Source organism: Bombus huntii, chromosome 7 (genome assembly GCF_024542735.1).
Source record: "Bombus huntii isolate Logan2020A chromosome 7, iyBomHunt1.1, whole genome shotgun sequence".
NCBI lineage: Eukaryota > Metazoa > Arthropoda > Insecta > Hymenoptera > Apidae > Bombus > Bombus huntii.
In genome coordinates, this window is record NC_066244.1 from 13631482 (window position 1) to 13652954 (window position 21473).

At 40.3% G+C, this 21473-nt stretch overlaps 1 long non-coding RNA gene across 3 annotated transcripts in view; it reads left to right on the forward strand.

Moving 5' to 3' along the window:
• LOC126867376 (uncharacterized) overlaps nt 1-21473 on the forward strand; it is a 246270-nt gene that overhangs the window by 134441 nt on the left and 90356 nt on the right. For all 3 annotated transcript variants that reach the window (XR_007690224.1, XR_007690223.1, XR_007690225.1), the window contains exon 4: nt 8707-8799. This is a non-coding gene — a long non-coding RNA (uncharacterized LOC126867376). The remainder of the gene's footprint in view (nt 1-8706; nt 8800-21473) is intronic.

The following is a 21473-nucleotide window of genomic DNA, read 5'->3' on the forward strand; positions in this document are numbered from 1 at the left end:
AAGAAGGACAATTTTCATCCCTTATCATTAACATCTACCCCTTCTAAAGAAAGTAGTATGGAAGTAATATTCCAAACGAGCCAATTTAACTTTCCAAGTGAAACATTCTATAGCAAACAAATGAACAAATAAGGTGGATCGTAAATGGGGAAAAATTTTCAGCTATACTTCCACATTGCGTTACGTCTCTCATAACTCGTCGATGGTTTCCCGTTTCGAGCAACAAAACACCATGAACTGTGTACGCTTCCTTAAGCGCGAGTTATGAAATGAACTTGTTAATTTCAGGGGGCGTTGAGTACCAGGGGCAGGTTCTACAACGTTGCGTGCATCGTCGTATTCCTTCAAAGAGGCGGACAGTTTCGATGCATATGAAATTAATGTTCGAACGTAGGATTTAATATCTCATGGCGGACGTCGGGTGTCTCCACACTTGGCGACATGTTACGCTGCTTTCGAACGAGCTGATTCCAACGAACTAGCGCTAGATAATGCAGCACCAGAGATATTTTTCTGTGCCAGGCGCGAATTTTATTTGTGAAAATGAACTGTTTTCTTTGCAAGTTTATATGTATGAAGAAACGTGTGGTAAGTAAGGGTGAATGTGAATAACGGTGAGCAGCTTTAGGTGAGTGAGAGTTTCGCGTTTTTAAATAACAAAGCGGGTAGAGCTTGTTTCTAACGAGTCGCGAGAGAACGAGTTTCGGCGGAGAGAGAAACTAAGCTTGCTTGAAAAAAATCGAATTTTTGTTAATCGCCGTGCATTAATTACGCTTACGTAACAGCTGTTTCAAGTATCTTCTACGATAACATTAATACTATGATTGTTATCCTTTAATTACGTATTTATTACCTTTTTTCGCAGGAATATTTCCCATCGAATAGGATTTTCTAAAATTACTCGCAAAATGTTTCTTAGCAAATGGAAACACCTCTTGACTCAACTAGTTAAAACTACCTTTTCACTATCTTTATTACTGTTCCATAAGAAGACAGTCCATAAAAGAGCAACCATTACACATTTCCTGTATTTTAACTAAATAAATATATACCATAGAGATCTCTCTCTTAAATTTCTGGTGGATGGCGTAAAGGATTAATAAAATGGAAGCGAAAAATTGCTGTTGCCCGCCAAATATATTTGGAATAAGGCTAAGACATGATCGCTCGCAGATAACTCGTGAAACCGTTAATAACTAATTCGCTCGCGATCGCGTCCGCTTATTTATACCGGTCGGGGGAGAGTCGGAAAATTCGAATTCGTCTTTGATCGACGGTTTACCCAGAGTTTATTTATCACTACGTTTCGTGTTTCAAGGCGGTGACAATGTCTCGAGGCAAAACAACAACATGAGTCGCTCTCGATTCGCATCGTCCTCTGATCCATGTGCCGCTACGAATCCATAACGAAATCATCAAATGATTACAACTTCCATACGACCAAAATTTAAAGGAAACAAATCACAAAAGTGTCACTTTTCAGTTTCTCCTCCGTTACATATTAACCACGTATTAATCGCCATAAAAATTTCTCTCTCGAATTCATAATCGAATCGCCAGGTAATGACAATTTTGCAACCACGAACGCATGGTCGATGGATAGATTACAAAGTCGCGGACAAGGCGATAGAATCTCGTCCTTAAAGTATATAATTCCATGCGGTGGTCACCGCGTACCTACGCTCTGGTATTAATTACAAATTAATGCAACTAGATAACCGCAAAGCCATTAGAGATAATCGAAGTCGGATCGGTGCTGCGGCCGGTCGATTCGCAATTAAAACATTGTCGCGGCGGTGGTCGACGCGAGAGAATCGTGAAACGAACGAAAAATTCACGGTGAGGTACGGGAACCCAATTTATGCTCCGCGGCGAGCCACGATTTTTCCGCGCACGACTAATTAAGCGCGGTGTCCGCTCGTTAAGGATGTACTTCGAGTATGCTGCCCCTATCGATACTAATTGCTTGCAGGGGAAATGCACAGATGGAAAATTCTACCTGTACCTTTCTTTCTACCTTTCGATTCTGCCGTTTTAAGCAAGTCTAAACTATTACACATATATTATCTTTTAATCGAGTAGATGCCTAAGTGGAGCGATATACTCGTGGTTGATAGTTCAGAGTTTCGTCTTTCTCTTTTTGTGGAAGAAACATTAATATTAATTTATCGATAACTATTTTATTTCATTATATTTATTTAATTATAATTTATTAACTTTTTAATATGCTTCTTAATATACTTCTTAATTCAATAAATCAAGTGATATACTTGGTTTAGATATATACGAGCTTTTTTCCTTTTCCTGAAAGAAGAACGTTATTTTCTAATTCACTAAGAGGAACGATATCACTTGGTTTAAATAATTTAAAGGATAATTTGAAGGAATTCTTCAAGACGCTACAATATCTACGAAAAATAAATAGACTAGTTCACTCTGCTGACTCTAACGAATGAAAATGAACTTTCGTGTAATCGAATTATTAATTTCGTCATAGAAACTGTGAGAAGGAATAGATAAAATAAGGAAATCGGTGGATTCCCGATCGAGACATTGAATTATGGTCTTTGTCCGTCAGTATCGAGACGATCTTCCAACGTGGCGCTCATCATTGGCCGCAAAGACGAACGATATCGATCTCCGACGATCGAGATATAGGTACAATGGCCCGAGGTGGTCCCGCATGATCAATTTAATTCGAATAGCTGAGACGTCGCTCAGCGTGAGACGACAAATATTTAGAATTGCATCAACAATGTTTTCGAGCTTTGATTAACGTTAACGTCAGCGAATGCAATTAGTATCAGCCGCGATACGATTGCCTGATAAATCGATTGGCTGATGAGAACGGATCACGAGCGGCGATTATTGTCGTTTAAACACATAAGCGATCGATCACACCGCTACAACATCCAGAGCAACTGATGTTACAGCTTAGACGTTATTAAAATTCATTTAACCATTTTATTTCCTACCGTCTATGTAAATCTTCTGTTTCAACAAAGTAATTGCGACTGGTACTATTAAATCGATGAAATGAGAAACGGTATATGTAAAAAAATTACGTTAATGAATCATGCTGTTCACGCTTGAATACATAAAATGTGGAATAGCAGCGAAGTTATGTTTGCCTGTAACCAACAAGAATGTCGAGGCGACAATTACAATTCTAAAAGAAAAAGATAAGATGAAATCGTCGTTCCAAAGACATCTCCAAATTAACATACTCCAATAGAATCACGAATCTTGACGAATCCCTAGAAATAGAAATCTTTCTGAAATCTTTTTCTCAAAGCCCTAAATAAGCTCTCTCACGATCAACAAGAAGAATAATAGTCCAAACACTCGAATGCCTTATCAACGCGACAATTATATCAGCGCAAGAAAAGAACACGTAAACGATGATTGTGAAATAGGAACAAAGTTGATGGCGAGTAGACTCGCGAGTGCCACACGCGCGTGTGGTCTCCGAACTGATCCCGGCCCTCTCTGTCAAATACTTGATATCATTAGATTTAACGACCCCTCCTGGATGCCTCTTTTCCTCCGTTCCCTCCCCCGTACGGGGCCGTTCACCACGGGCCATGCCGCGTTAGCGGCTGCTGCCACGGCGGCAGCCTTTCATCTTCCTTAACCAGCGCCACTCTCTTCAGCGTCCGGAACGACTATATACGTGTACGCGACTCGACCACGACGAGAGTCCACCAAGCGACGGCTGGTTCCGGAGAACTACTGCTTCACCGTGCTCTTTGTGAGCGCATTTGCGCGTCTATACAGGGTGGTTTCGTCGAATTCGTCATTTTACATCAGAGATCCTCTAGCTCGTCGATATTTCGTCGTTAACGATAGAAACAAATACGGATCGATATTATTTTTCGATATGTTCGGTGAAATTGAAACTATCAAAGTGGTTGAAAGTATTCGTGATTTTTCGTGGTAATTTTATAGATTTATAATAATACGATCTTCCGGAGATTTGTACCGGGTATCTTTTCGTGTAATTTTTCATTTGATGTTTGTGATACAGGTTTTACGTTCTACTTGATAGTAGATAGTTCTCTTTTTGTGTGTTAGAAATAGCCATTTGATTTCTTAAAGGAGCGCGTGTAATTTATTTTAAACAAATAACAATATTTGCTTTTAAGTGAATAATTGAGGATAATACTACTTGTCAGTGGAAATAATAACTTTGACTGATTCATTAATCACTAGAATAATTCGCCTAGACTTTTTATGCCTGAAAATATTTGTCGAGAATTCTTGGAAGGATGACAATCATAGAAGATGGATAATAGAATGGTAATTAGAGGTATTTCATGGTTACACGTCGATTCGGCTGGGAAGAAAATGTGGAAGAGCCAACAGTACGTAGTACTTTATCGCGTCATATTTAATATAGAGAGTCTATTTCATAAATTAAAAACGTTTGAAAACGAAATACAAGGAAAATCGTAACAGGACAAACTAATAAGAATAAGAAATAGCAATAATAAAACAGCAAATGTAGGTGAAGGTAATTCAACATGCTGTCTGCCATTAATGGAATTGCTTAAGTGTTGGCAACGTATCCAAAAAACAAACTAAATGTTAAAGAACAAAGAAGGATATGTATATGACCATTCACAAGAATCAATGATCCCATTTTACTCGTCCGAATTACCAACAGCTGCGAGACAGCTTCTCAATGACTATTCCCATGAGTCACGCGTTATCGAACGAATTTTTCATGGCGAAGTAGGTGAACCAGACGCGACAAGCACACCGTGTATACGTATACGTGTGCTCGAAAAGATCGTTGCCGTGGAACTCGGAGCAACTTCAGCTAACTCGATTGTTCCGTTCGGAACAAGGAGGCCTTTCACGCGGCTCTTGTTCTGGCGGTCTTTGATGAAGGATCGGCACGTATCGCCCGGGCTCGATGTCCCGCGAGGATAAGATTCAATTAAGTCGATATCGATGCGGGGATAAGCAACCCCGGATAACAGGCTCCTTTACGTAGCAGCGTGTCATTACGGTTTAATGAAGAGATTTTAGAGGAATCACTGTTTCTGCTCGAGAAAACGACAAATCTTTTGCTATAATTGTAAATGACGATGGACGAGGAAAAGGAGAGATATCTTGAGGAGATTTATTCCAAATTTAGTTTGTGGAAAACTTCCACTTTTCCTCTCTATCAGCCAAAAATGTAGCCATTAATGATGACTACATACGATTACGTTGAAAAATTGGATTTTGTTGCAGGAGATTGAGTCTTTTAAGAAGGAAATTTATTTAATATATACATTTTTATACATATTGTTTGTAATTATTGGGAGACTGTTTCTAGGATTCGATGATTTGTAGAGCGAATGAAAGAGAGTTTCGAATTGGTAATTGTACATGAGCCATTTAAAAATTATATCGATACTTTCCACCTCTGAAATAATTTGTTGTTATATATGACGTGTCGATAAATACGCTTACAGAATAAGTTTTCTGTGTTTTAAGAATTGAACGTTAGTATTGTACCTGTATAAATAATTGTCACGTTTCTCTACTTATCGATTCAGATAATCCATCGACACAAGTTCCCAGCGACTAATCGTAAAGAAACTGGCGAGGACGCGCGAAGTCTCCGTGAATTTTACATAGATTTAGCACGAATGAGAACAGAAACATTTGTTAGCCGAAAATTACGAGTCCTACCGGGAAGATTACAGGGCTTCGCCGAACGGAAAACTTAAATCTCATCAGGATGAGAAAAAAAAACGCGTATCAAAACCGTCCCTTTGCCAGTCGCGAAATTAATAAATCCATAAACCTGAACGCGGCAATTTTCCTCGACAGACGATCAGCCTCTATCGAGCGGGACAATTGCGCCGTAAATCATCTCTGGTATCGGGCTAATTGACAAATAAATCGCGTCCGAAAGTGGATCCATTCGTCTTCCACGAAGACGTATAACGTCGATCGTAAAATCTCCTCTTATACCGCTCGGAGAGCGCCGTGCACAGAGACTCGTCCACGTAAACTGGGAACAAGGTCGATTTTCTGCGGGGAAAGAGTTATTCCCGCGGCACACGATCGAACGTATTCCTGAATTCCAAGTTGACTCAGCGAACACGGTGCACCGTCATCGCGAAAGATCGTGCTGGAAGAGCAACGTGGACGAAGATTTATCGTGGCTTTCCGCGAAGCACGTGCCCCCAGCTTTTTGCCTGCTACAACATTCCTATTGACTTGGAATCAAGCGAAAAATATGACCGCGTTATTAGCTGTCGCTACGTCGCGATCGAAAGTAAAAAGCTTGAAAGTGCCTATTCGATCGAATAGCGCTGTTGACCCGTGCCCGCGAATTATTGTATGACGTTTCTTACATACTATGTTGCTGTTTGCTTTTTATCGTACATGATCACACAGCATCGAATGAAGTTTTTATTGTCTCTTTATCGTCTTTTACGTGAACGTCAGAAACATTTGTTAGCCCAAAATTACGAGTTCTCCGGGATGATTACAGAGCTTTGCCGAACAGAGATCTTAAATCTCACCGTGACTTTTTATTTGTTGTATAATATTCTGAAGAAATTTTAATTGGGCGATAATATCTATCTATCAAATTTTCTTATCATATTTCCAATGTCGAACGATGCTTTTTGGTTATTTTATGATCCTAAAAGTTACACGATTTGACGTTATTTTATTCATAAGTATTCATATTCAGTCTCGTTGTTTTCGCTGTAACAAGAACAATCCTACTCCTTTCAAACAATAAGACACGGCTTTTGCACGATTTTTAATTATAGCGCCCATGCGTTCTCAAATTTCAAAAGTTTCTCAATAGGGTAGCTATTTTGAGAGAAGTTGATAAGTTCGAGAAATAGATTTCCCTTTACGCGAAACCGTTGGAACATCGAAGGATAAAATGCAATAGGATTGGGAAAGCCGTATTACAAAATGAAATTGTACGCCTTCGTTATTAGAACACAAATTTCTACGATAAAGTTATCCTCGTATTTATGAGATTCAAGTTAGAGGAAAGTGCATATACGTACATGTATACCGAACGTTTAAGTCGATCTTAAATATAAATTTACCTGCGTATGGAAAAATGCTTGGATAAAATAGTGGAAGTTGTGGCAAAGAGCAGAAGAAATTTAGATTGCAACGTAGTAGAAGAAAGAACAAGTTGTAGGGAAAGGAATGTGAGGAATGTCCAGAAGTGTGTTGATACACAGAGGCAGGCGAAGAACCAGTATACAAGTGTCGGCATCACCCGTGGCTCGTTTTTATAGGGTGGACGTCGACTCGACAACGCGGACAAGAAGAAGACCAATTACCGTGATGAAACATTAACCTGGCGACTTGCACGTCGTACCGAAACTCGTTTGTCCCGCTAATCGACGAATAAAATTGTCATGAACTCATCCATATCGATTTCATTGAAGGACTAATGCTCAACGAGAAGAAATTTATTCCTACAAGTTCTATCAGAGTCCCAAAAAATGTGACAGATTCATGAGCCATATTAAAGTATATTTAAAATTAATGAGAAGTAAAATCGCAAGAAATTGTCTTCGTCTTATGAAATTCCGTTTCGTGAATTCTATAAAAACAATTATAATATATATAATAAAAATGATTTATAATAAAAAAAAATATTTGACGCAGAAAATAATTGAATATACTTACAATTAATTAAAACTAGAATCGCAGGAAAGTGTCTTTATCTAATAGTAACATTCTATGAAGAAAAGATTGAATATTTTTAAGATAATGTTTTCGAGTTTGAAATCAAGTTGAACACTTTCCTACGTTATTCTTATAGTAAATAAAAAATGGGGGACATGGATTCGAAAGAAGAAACATACGTTTTTTCTTGGAGTCCTCGTGCATACCTCCGGGTGTTGCAGCTCCGTGATTATGGTGGTGGAGGGCCAGGGGATCCTGAGGATGCGGATGAATGGCGGTCAGAGCACTTCCGGCTGGGTCACCTGGGTTGACCCCGACCCCGACCCCCAGGTGAAGAGCACCATGCTGCGTCGTATGTGCCGGAAGCTCCATGCTGATCATAGCACGCCACCCTCCTTCCGACCCTCGTCTTCCGCCACCCTCCTCCGCCTCGGACAACACCCCGTCGATTTGGACGAGGCGTCTGTTCAACCCCTCGTCTCCTTCTAGAACATATTCAACATCCAATTACGTTAAACTTTTTCCATTTGTACAAAACAGAATTAATTAATGAAAGGGGAATTACAAAAATATTATGTTTAATAAAATTTATAATCTAATCCATTTTTAATTGAAAATTTTAAGCACGCAAAGTAAGTTAAATAATAAATAGCGTTTATTAACTATATAAAGAATTATTTTTTTAAGTTAGTATACGACGAAAATGGAGAATTAATAAATTGCATGGTCAAAATGAATTTTTATTAAAAATATTATGTAGTAAAAGATTTTTAAGTAAGGAAGCGACTTTTTTTTTCTTTTGAATTGCTGCGCACAGGGAGTTGTGAATCAACAACATACACATTCGAAACATAATATACTTGTATTTTGAATTTTGAAACACGTAAACACAACCTTCGATATCCTTCTGCGTAGTGTGCCTGCCCCACCCCAAAAATTTTCGAACGACAAGGGCAGTTACGCTCGAGCTCGCGTACTCGAAGCTTCGTGTCTGTAAATGTTAACTGCGCGATTCTGATTAAGTAATTTTTGATTCAGTGGTGTGTTCCAAAGAAGATATGGGAGTGGATGCTGACGCTACGACCTTGGAAGAACATCCAACGTCACGATGACGGGTAGTTTTCTACACTGGTGAGTTCTTCTATTAATATTTATTATTCTTGCGATTTTTGCCATCTCTGTGACTCCATATGGTCACTCGATCCTTTTATAATACTGCGTAGTCACCGTTTCATTGCGCATTTTTAAACTTTACTTTCGATATTCACAAATTATCAGTGCAATAATCATTAAGAAATCTACGAATATTCCCTTTAATGCTATAAATCAGTTATTAATTTCATTATCAGAGGCAGGCTTTTGCTCGAAATAATTTACAACCATATCGTTTTATTGTTTCCAATTATGTCCTCTTTGTCATATTTCCTTATAATCCTTGAATACAATTTCCCTTACATAAATATATTGCAAAGTTTCGAAGTAATCATACGCATAAACTAATTAACAAATTACGTAACTTCAAAAATCCTCGTGTAAATACGATATACGTAGAGCAATAGCAGAAGTTAAACAAATACATAAACGATACTACGGAGAGGATGCAAAACGGACACAACGTGCTATTCTAAAAATTCGAAACCTTAAGTTAAGTTAGCTCTCGGAAACCTCCGATAGGATCTTCATCGATCCATGTTTTAGCTGCTCAACCAACATGCCTCGTCCGTTCAGCCATTCAAATGACGAGCAACAAAACAAATTCCCGACGAACAAAGACTTCTCGAACGCGAGCGCAAGAAGCTTCTTCCCCATGAAAAATCAACTCCCTACCGCGTTTTCTTTCCGCCGTGTCGGTTAGTCGCGCCACAGGTGCACGGAGCTCCCCCCGCCGCCCTCCTTTCAAGAAAATGGTAACACAGTTTCGATCCGAAGGTAGTTCTCGCGTCTTTTCCCGCGCAAGAATACCGTAGACAATGGTGGGCCGTGTCTAGCATCGTCGCGGGCGTTGCAGAGAGGGAGAGGAGAGTGGCAGAAAAATGAAGCGGCGGCGGTCGAGCCGCGCTCGAATCGCCTTTGCCACGCTTTTTACGCCCGCGGTCGACGATTTCCTCGCTCTTCTCCGCGTAATGGCCCGGCAGGCCTCTGCTTTTTTGCTTATTACGGGCCCGAGAAGGCCGCCGCCTGCGAGGGCTTAAGCCACCGCTGATTCCCCGGATGAATGAAAGGATGAATGGAGGTGTCCGTTTCGGCCGATACTCTGGCCGGATCGCCGACCTAGATGCCAAGCAGTGGACGCTTAGCCGCTCCGTATTTCGGTTCCACCGTGGTAGAATTGCTTTTCTTGCGACCTCCGTGCTCGGAGGAAGTTGAGATGATTCGATTGTTTCAGGGTGTAAATTGAATTTTTGGTTCGTTGGTGGCCATTCGATTGGCCAACGAAATCCGATTTTTCGTTAAACGTTACTACTCGTTCGCGATGAGGTTTTTAATATTCCATGGAATGGAAATTTTATGGAATTTTAGTTTTTAGACTATCGATCGAATGTTTCGTTTCGTTCGTGTTTGCGGTCGTTGAATTCACTATGAACATTTTTATTCCTCTAGACGTTCTCTAATTGTAACTACGTTTCTAGCGTTCGAAGAAAAGGAAAGTTTATGGGAGATGGGTTATAGACAGTACTCGTATTCTATCGGTGACGACTAATCATCACAGATATTTGTCAAGGGAAAATTTCGAATCGCCGTATCTTCCATAGAGTCACAAGACTACGGATGTTTGCGCAGATTTATATTTTTATACATTTGTCAAGTTTTACAAATTGTATCTTCAATCGAAGACTTTGTTTCTTGTAGAATTTTGTCTTTGTATTTCTCAAATGACATCCAAGAACGCGATCGAGTCAATCAAAAAGAAGTCGTCATTACGTTAAAACAAGTAGAATGTACTTTTCATTTCAATGGTGTTCTAGATCATTTTCATTGTCCAGCTAGATTATCGTAATCGCGTTGGTGTTCCGACGATACAACAGTGAAAGGCGGCGTTTATTTACTCTACTTTTCTAGGCCATTGCAAATACTATTCTAAAACTTCGTCAGAGTCAAGTTACGTGGTAAACAGAGAAGTATCCGCTTATAACAGAAAATAATTCCCTTATTTGCTTTAGAACCGATTCGTGGAACTCGAGGATTCTCGGGGCAGCGATACTCTGGCGGCGTATTAATAAACGTACGGTAGAATCAGTAGCTATAAAGACGAGAATATCTCTCGTTCCCGCGGTTAGAATTGCTCCGAAGAATCGCGTAAAATCTTCCCGAGCTGGCTACGTTGGACTAGCCAATTGTCATTGGTTGTTCGCCGGTCATCCGTGAAATTCCAAACAGCACCCGTGTTCCGCAATTTTCGTAAGGTATCCGTGATTCTTTTTGTGCGTGGGAGTAAGATCTGAGAATCGTTTGAAGTATCAAACTCTCGTCGTTTGTTTTTTATTTGTAATTGAACAATCGAATATTGAACTGTTACGGACACTTGTAAGATGGAAATTTCTATTTAATTTTGTTTTCAACGATAAAGAATGGAGAAAGGAAGATCGCTGAATGTGATAAGAATGAGAAGGCACGTTCATAAATATTTATAATCCCCTCTTTCTTGAAGCAGAATTTTTAGTTCCAAAAAACTTTTCAAATCGCAAAGGATTGGTTAAAAATTGGAATACTTCTTCGTATCCCACGACAGATGTAGTTTTAATTAATATCTCGATTAATATTTTATTTTTAACGATCAACATCTGCATCTTGATATTTGAAATGTTTAAAGTGATATTTAAAGCATCCTATAAATAAATTATCCGCGAAAACTTTGTCCTGTTTGATACAGAATTCCTCATAAAGAGAAACCTGAAATTCCTTTAAAAAGCCCTAAGTTTAAATACTCTAAATAGAATCACAAATCTTTAACAACGTATAACATCACAAACATATAGATATTATGAACAATGTGTGAACAATTTCGTATCAAATCCAATCCGATTCAAATCCCACTCGAAATAGCGACAAGAGAGAGCGCACCCAACACCTATTCGAATCTCAGGTAACCAGAGAAACTCGCCTAGTCCTGTGGCTGTCTAAACCTGAGAAAACCGACGATCATCTCGTCGTTTCCGCGCCGAAAAAACTATCGGACGGCTAACGTCGGAACGACAGGGCTTCCCGCCGTTGGGCAAAGAAACTGCAACGTTTGCACCGGGGGTAAGCAAAAAAGGCAGGAACTTATCGGAAATGAGGACGGGTGAGAGGGGAAGGATGATTGTTTAGCTGGTAGGCAATCGGGATAACCTTCTGGTCCGCGGCGTGGTTTCGAACAAGGGGGGCTCGTGCTGGTCGCCTAATGGACGCTGGAATGTAGCTAGAACGCCGAGTAAACGTCGGGTAAAAGCCCAGACGATCGTTGAGAGGGAAAGAGAGAGAGGAAGTCTCCACGGTCAGAAACGGCCTTAACTAAAGCCAAAGTGGGTGAACGTCGGACGGGCAAAGTGCGCGTAAAGACCAGGCTCGTTCGTTGGAGGAGACGTTCCCGTTTTCCCTGTTGCGAGAACCGTGGGAGTCCGGCTGTGTGTACGCACTCGCTAAAACCATTGTTTATGGCAGCCCCGAACGGCCGCGCACCTCGCTAACTAGCCCCTCTCTTTAGACAGCGAGCCTCTAACTGTCGGAACTCGCCGGGACTGCTACAAGTCAACAACCAGGCAATCGTGTTTGCGTAGGAAAAGAAGCCTCGCGTGCGGTCACTATCTAGAAGGAGGTTGTAGAAGGTTTCTAGGATGCGTTTCGCAAATGGGTTATTCCGTGAAAGAATTTGGTCGCGTACTACAATAGGACTGCAACCAGCCAACGACAGAAGAATCTTGCCAGGGAGTTTGCGTAGAGAAAGAAGCTTCGCGTGTGGTCACTATCGAAGGCAAGGTTGTGAAACATTTCTGCACTGGGTTTCGTAGATGGGTTCTTTCGTGAAAAGATTACGTTCCACTAGGACTGCTAAGATTACCAAGACTGCTATATGCCAATAACCGATCGTGTTTGCATAGAGCAAGAAGCTTCACTATCTAGGAAAAGGTTGTACGACATTTCTTGACTGGGTTTCGCAGATGGGTTACTCTGTGAAAGAATTTGGAATTTTAGAACCGCAACCAACAAACAACGAAAGAATAGCGTCTGCGCAAGGAAGGAAGCTTTGCGTGTGATTGTTATTTACAGGGAAGTTGTAGGAGGTTTCCAAACTTGGATTCACAGATGGTTTGTCCAAGTAAAAGTTTGTATACGTTAATCGATTTTTTGGGAAGAATTGCACATTTCTAATGAGATTTGTAACGAAGGGTGAGAAGTTAGGATTACTCGCGGAACTGTGTTAGGTTACAGGATAAGTTTAGGTTAATGGAATAGTTAAGCGAGGATTCCTGAGTTTCGTAGCTGGAATGAATATCGAAAACGTATTGTTAGTTAAACAAGTATACTCATATTTAACGAAGAATATAGTATGAATGAAATAGTTAAATGATATTTATGCTACTAGACACGATCGGAAAATTTACTTGTATGAACGAAACGGTTAAATAAATACATTTAAGAGTTGTATTGTATAGAGCCACCATAGAAATGTATTTATAAAAGGGAATAGTTCTCATTGAATTCCCGGTATAGTCTAGTTGATTATGAATTAAAAATTTACGCAGTTACAGATAGCGAAACACTTAATCGTATTACAAATTTCACCTGATCGTATCGATTAGAAACCAGCTTCATCTCACAGCGCCTCGTAAAGCGAAAGAATTTCTCATATAGAGCCTCGGACATTCAACGTACTTAATAAACCCTCGAATTCCACGGTAAGAAACAAGAAGCAGCACATACCAACCAGGCCTATTCAACCTATACGAACAACTAACTAGAACCTGTAGCGCTTAATATTCCACTATGAACAATATTAAAAACAGATCGACCTGGCCGGACCGGTAGAGGAAAAGATGGCCATATTAACCGACGCCCGATTTCCGGCTTTACGATCGAACTGGCTAACGTGAGAAAGAATGCAACACGGAAGTTACAGAATCCTCGTGGAACGCTTCGCCATATAGATCATCGCTGGAATACCAGAGATTCCACCGGACGATTCGAATAAATTAATAAACATGACCGACGAACCATAGTACAAGGGAAAAGAAAATAATCCAGGCGTCGATATAGAGTCTACCGAACCTCGAAATCCCATGGGATACGTTCCAGAAGCGATGAATACTTTCCAGAATCCCATTTTCTATCCCAAACGTCGAACGTTCTTTTATGGGTTCCACTGGTTGCATAATGTATAGGCGTTTTCGCGTGAGACTCGCCACAGTTCTCCCTTTCGACTCCTCAGCTTTTGCTTTGCAATCGGTTCAGAACGTGCTTCTACGTTGGTGTACCGCGAACAGGCAAGGTATGGATCCATTGTGAAACGTTCAGGGTGCTCGGGCAATTTCTTGATGCATATTGTCACGCGTTGTTAAGCGCCGAGAGCACCGCCATTACCGCCAGTCAAGGAGGATCGAGCTGCCGGCGAAGAAAGATGAGCAGGAAGAAAGGTAGCGTTCAGACGACTACTACCGGTGGCTAAGGCTATCCAGTGGCTGACTAGTTAAGCTGCCAACATCGCCTTCCACTATTTACTGTTTACGTAAGCGCGCGATCATCGCCGCTGTTCTCCTGGAAATTCGAGAGATACTTCCTTTACGCTCTCTGGCTCTCTTCGACGTTAGGAAGGATGAAGGTGGAGCGATTGAGAGATTTTGAAAGTTAGAAGGTTACATTTTTGGACGAAGAGTGGGCGAATAAAAAATATTAGCTTCCTCTTTATCATGTGGGTGATGCATATAACCGTTTCGAATGATAACTTCGTTATCAGTGCAGTTAGAGAAAATTATCGAAGGTAGAAGATGAACAGCTTAAGAAATATCACATTTGTAGAACGATACTTTTTAATATCTACAATGTTACACGTACTTCCAACAACTACATTTCTTTTCTTTTTGTTAATAGAAATGGTTCTTTTGCATAAATCGAATCCTCTCGTTATTCTACGTATCTCACCTCTATATTTTACTAATGTAAAGGGATAAAGAAATTAATACATTAAAAGATATTTTAATTTCAACTCGCGTATTACTCGGATGAAACACAAGGAACATCATAATTTCTCAACTGCAGCTTTATGAAGCTTTAATCGACGGATGAACGAGTCTACCACGATTATTTGCACTAACGATGGGGTAGCGAATTACGATCGAAGAATTGAATAATTCATAAAGATCGAAGAATTCACGAACTCGTTCGTCCTTATCATCAATGTTCGCTAGTTGAGACGATGGTCGTGGGCATATCGAGGCGACGATGATCGCGCGACACTCGATGGCCCGCATGAATATTCAGTCGAGGCGTAGCCTGCTCGTCAACGTAATCTACGAGCGTGCGAGGGATTAGCATCGGCGTTCGGTCGAGCTTTCATCAAACAAAAAGATCACTGTGGTTGCTCATTAGCCTCATTACCCGTACTTGGCCACAGCGACGACGCACGTGGTGCAGGTACACCAGCAATTCACAAACGCATATATCTACATTAATAGCGAGGTACAGTGACCAACGTGAACCGAACACGAATCTGTAGCTGCCGATCGTTCCTCCAGATTGAAAGTTTGAGAATTTATGTAGTTATAACGTAACTGTTAAATTACACGAGTTTATGGGAACTTGCTTTACAGTTTTAAATTGCGATTGGATTATTATGAGACTTGCGTAATGTGTAAAAACAAAATAGATGAAACGAGGTACTTCATTTAGATTCTATTTCCTTAAATGTGCTCATAAAACGTGAAATTACATAAATATTATCAATTCAATATCATGATTTATTTATAGGTCTTCGTACTAGTTAGAAGTTCAATATTTCTTTTTAAGTCAAGTAACAATTTTAAGATTAAATGCGTAGGTTTTGAAAAACCATTGGCAGGTAGGAATTTTGTCTATACTTTGTTAAAATTGCAATAGTTGTTTGAAAATGTTTACTATTACAGTGACTGCATTGGAATAAAATATCCATCACAGCATAATTTCCATTAATTGTTACCACTGCCTTGGCGCATACTAAATCTAATCTCTTAATCGCGCAAAACCTACAATGCGCAACTGTGGAAAAAGACAATAAATGCAAAAACGTGTAAAGACTGTGTTCCTTTCTAAGAATACAAACAAGTGTAAGACGAATAATTTCTTTGAATAATTGCAACTACTTAACTAACATTACATTTTAATAAGATATAAATTCTGCTAAAGTTGCTGGATATACTTACCACCCTTGAACAACTTATAATAATCACAGCAAGAAAATTAGTAACTATATCGTAAACTGTCAACGTTTAAAATGCTAATAGCTAAATCTATCAAAATTGATGAACCACAAATTGATTATCTAACGAATACTGCCTCCTTCACTACCGATACACCTAAACACCCCAAATCAATTAACCTTCGCAAGCCAATCCCAGCAAATCTGCACGATGTCCCATCGAAGTTGGAACAGCTGCTGCAACTGCACGCTCCACCTTCGAACTCTAACACCAGGAAACGTCATAAATCATCGATCGATCGTGCAAGTGATATATCGTAGACGAATCGAGCAGTTTCACGGTTTATCAGGAATCGACTCGTAAATCCCAGGAATTGTTATCGCGCGCTGTACGTCGATGCTGGCTCGACCTGGTCGACAATCCGGTGGCGCGTGGTGTCCTGTTAATGAACAAAAATCCACGAGCCTACTGGAGCATGGCGAGAGAGGCGGCAGCCCACGTGACAGATACGTACTGTATGTAAGTGCGTTCGCGTCGTCTGTCGCGACGTGGCACCGTTCGAGCTTCGATTCCGGTTTCACAGCTTCCTGTCCAGCCGGTGGACCAGCTAAAAGGGAAAAGACGCGCCTGGTTTCGCGAATCACCGGTTCCGGATGAGCCAGCCGTGGCACGTGCCGTTCACGGCCGTTCTTGCACGATCGAGTCCCCCGAGACTTCCATCGAGAATCTCGTGCCTCGTTCTACCGATGCAACGACCAGATAGCGTGCAGTGTAGAGGCGTTGTTTCACGTTGTAATGTTATAATATCGAAGGTGTTTTGAATTTTAGGGAAGGGAGTCTGTAGATTGCTTACGGGTGAAGTTGTTTTAGGATGCAGAAATTTGTCGATTTCTTGAATTATTCTTTTGGCGATTGATACGGATTGTTTTAAATCTGAGGAGAAATTTGGAGGTGGCTTGAATTCTTCGATGATTATTCGGGATATTCTGAGTTTGATAAGGAGAATTCACTGGAATTTGATGCAATACCTTCGTTATGGAATAATTTCTTCTACCGATAATTTTACAAATCTGTGTCACTTGGAGCAGAATATAAGACAGAATCTTTCGAACTAGAATTTATGATGGAATTCTTTAATTAATCTGTTATTTAGCTCGATTGCAAGCCTTTTAAAGTAATATCTACTCTTGGAAAAATTAAGCTTGGAGTTACATTTTTAAGTGCGTCTTTGTAAAATCCGCGGTATCTTATATCAGGAAAAACCACGTTATCTACTGCCACACAATTCAATTTTTATCTACTCAATACCAAACTAAAGATATCGTACAACTTCCTGACATTATAGATTTCTAACAACCAAGCAATATCAAATTAAAGCTACTATAAACTGTTTAAAGACACAGATGCTACTGTCACAAGCTTCTCAAAATAATAAACTTTCGAGTCTATTATACAACCAACCTAAAAGAACATCACATCAAACGATATACGGAACTTTCAATCACACCATCGTACGTATCTCTGCTAGATAAAGCAACCGTAACTCTCGTCCAATTCTTCAGAATTTCTCAGTCAACTCTTCTCAGCCTTTGCTCTGTGCTCTGATTCCGGTTTTCTGCTACTGAAAGACCATGACAAATATCACTTTCAGATATTCACTATCTCTTTCACTGATATACGCGTGCCATAAACCTGCAGCACACCGCTTATTACACGCAACGTATGAGATTTCATTGGCCGGTATACAAAGTCACATTTCAAGGGACGATCGGCGACATTAAGCTCGTAAGGATCGTAATGCACACTGCACGATTAATCGCGTGAATCTCGACAGCAGCGTCAACCTTATCACCTTAGTATCTGATTAGCAATCTGAAAAGATAGGTACTTTGCACGTGCAACGAGAATTAACGATCATTTCGTGGATCGTTTGGCTCGGAACGCGATCGTGGTTCGACGACCGACTCGCAAACTCGCGATTGCATACCGCTTAATTAGGTTTCCCGTCGATTTTTCGATTACGTAAAAACGCGAACCTTGCGGGGAACCTGTTTATACCGACGCCCATTTCTTGGTGTTTTTTCTGGAATTCTAATGGTTTGCACGCCTCTAAGTAAGAAGCAATGAATTTTCTGCGAGAAAGGGTAAATTGGATCAAACGATTTTTCCACTGGTTCCTCTTTTTTGGCTCGTTTGAGCGGATCGACTTACGAGATCTCTCAGCCGATCGATTTACTTTTTTGCGTTACAGGGGCCCACACGTCTACGAGTCGGAAAACTGTCGGCTCAAGTAACGTTCCGTCGATTGCCAATTTTATAAATACCGTTGCAAAGTAGAAGTTTACTTATTGCAGCGAAATTTTTATTGGAGTAAATAGATTTCCCCACTTATCCGAACGTCAACTCTTATTAGTCGAATGAAACATTCTACACAGAGGGGAAATATAATAAACGTAGACGATATCCTGTTACGGGAACTGTTCGTCGTCTAACAAGTTTAGACAAATGAAATTCCTTTCAATTTCTTCGTCGCTAACAGAAGAACTCAAGAAACGCGGGATCCCTAATTTTCCTCGATTTTACTGCACGTAAGCTTCCAAAAATGATCGAAACATCCATTCTTTAACCCTTTGTAGATATATTTTTCTACTGCTACTACCAACTCTGGTCGAAGCGAACGTAAATATTCACCGCAGTCACACTGGCTGTGTCATTCGACATCGAAGACAAAGTTCGAGCGCCTCCTCCGTGGCGGTCCAACGACAAAGGATTAATCTTCCTGACCGATACCTGTCAATTTTTCTCGTTGCAAACGCACGCCACGAGGGATAGAGACGCGTGCGAGGGAGTGACTCGGAGAAGGAGGCGGATAAGTGAGTTTTAAAGAGCCACCTGTAGAAGTAGTGGCACGTGGCACGCTCTAATCCCATGAGTGGTTTCGTTCTCATCCCCCATCGTGCAACGCTAGGTAGCAGGTAACAGGTACCAAGCTGCATCCCACCAACGTTGGCAAGGATCAACATCTGGCCTCTCGTTTCCCAAAGAAAGAGAAAGAGAGAGATACAGAACCTGGGTTGCGTTCGAGAGAGTCTCCTCTGTTTCGAGTGCTGCGAGCCCGGTGATTACATCTACATTCTATATAAACGCCGGTTCCGTGATTATCTGCTGGTTCATCTGCCGATTCCTTGACCCCGAACGTTTCTATCTTCATCGAGAATTCGGCTCTGCTTGATCTTTTTCTTAGTGGACAGAGGCAAGCTGAGATCCACGGTAGCTAGAGGATCACGGATAGGGATCTACCGTTGGATCGGTTGAATTTGCCGGACGGCTTGGAATTTCTTGAGTAATGGCTTTCTAAGTACACGGAAGGGTGGAGACTGGTCGAACTCGTTGAGATTGTACGCATCGTTTTTGGATTTTAAACGTTGTGCTAGACAAGATTCTTCCTGGTGAAAATATGAGAAGATTTATGTTCTCATGCAGGTAATGTAGGTATCACACTTCGTCCGTCGTTTGTCATCGGTGACACGCGCAATGATTCCGAATGTGTTACTCAATCGATTATTGTGAATTATTGTTAGTAATTTTATTGTGTAGAAAATCTATTATTTTTTATATTCGAGAGATAATTCGGATTCTTTTGTATTTTCTTCTTGATTATTTGATAAATTACAAGAAACTGTATATTCTGATCTTATATTGAGAAATAATTCGTCTCCTCCTTGTTTCATTAGTGTATGGATAAATAATAGTATAATTTTCACAATAATAATCTTAAATTGCTTTTTATAAAGGCTAACTTGTTTGTCTTCGTTCCTTTACTATTTGGTAAAACAATCTGCTAGTATGGACTCTTCAGTAAGGCTCACTTAACAGACCTATACCTTAGACACAATGAGAGAAGAGAGAAAGTGAGTGTTTCGTCCAAAATCTGCTAGTATGGACTCTTCGGTAAGTGGTAGAACAATCTATGCAACGATTTTCGTAACTTCATTTTAAAATAACGATATCGGTAAGGGAAAGATTCGAAAGTTATCTTAAATATCTGTTTCCCTGAATGTTAGAATTCAGCGGTAACACGAACGCGCCGGTGCAATCGCAGCGGACTAATAACCCGTTAAACAGGCACGTAACACGGGTGCGAGCGAAAGTCAAATTAGCAAAACCAACGTCGTTCCTGACATGTCACTTATCGTTTCGGAGAGCAAACGCTTGCTTGGAGAACGAGTTCCGTCTAATGGAACAATAACTAATGCAACTTGATACGCTCGATTAGTCGTTCGATCTCGATACCTCACCCTCCCACTTTCGATCGAAGTCACAATTATTTTCAAGCCGTACTGTACTTGCCGATCTCCATCTTCCAACAGATATATTATTGGTTACGAAAACGTTTACGAAAACTCTTGCGATAAAATATCAAATGCTGTTTATGCTACAAAAGGATTAATTAACCGATAACGGTATTTCTGTTCAAGAAACTTCCATCTGGAAGTCAGTTTCCTTTCAAACCATACTGTACTCTCAAACACTTAACGTCCAGCGATCTCAATCTTTTAAACCAAATCTCCAACAAGAAATCCCACGGATATCCATCTCGAACTAGTTCAAACCTCGTAAAACAAGAAAAACGGTATCAAAGGCTGGATAGTAAATCGATCAGGCGATCTAAATAATTACAAAGTCGATCGTAGATCGAACCAGCGATCTCGTTCAGTAATGGCCGGTCCAGTCACCCATTTATCGAACAGAGGAGGGACGAGGCGAGCCGTTTACGAGGCGTTCGTGACCGGAGGTGGAACTATGACAAATCCATCAGAGCTACCGGAAATTAATATTGACTTTTTGCTCACTGAACCAGAGTAGACGTCTCTCGAAACCGCGAGAGACGTCACGGAACAAGCTTCGGCTGCGAATTTCTACCTTTTCACGGGCTCAAGGTGAACCGAAACGCGTATAAAAGGAGCGCAGAAAAAATTAGGATCGAGGATAACAAACAAAATAAAAATGACTAGGAACGATTTTCTTAGGGTAATTACAGATGAGTGCATCGTTGGTATAAAAAGATAAAATGGCAACCATATTACGTTATCGGCTATAAATACATTAGGACATCTAGTATTGAATATTTTTTCTTAAAGCGACTGTGTTTTATTTCTGTCGAATAACGATGATGTGTTTTCAAGTAACAAAATATTTGGGATATTTTTCCTTACGTGAATAAAATCTCGAATATAAAATCAAATTGCCATTTAAAAAGCATGGAAGCTTCGTAAGCAGCTACAAACAATAAACTTACACAATACCTTGACGATTTAAAACGATGGATTCCAGACGTTTGATTCTACGATTCCTAAGAAATGCTATTGGAAAAATGAACCATAACTTCTAGTAATTGTAAGATAGAAAAATGATTTGTCTATTCATTTTTCTTGC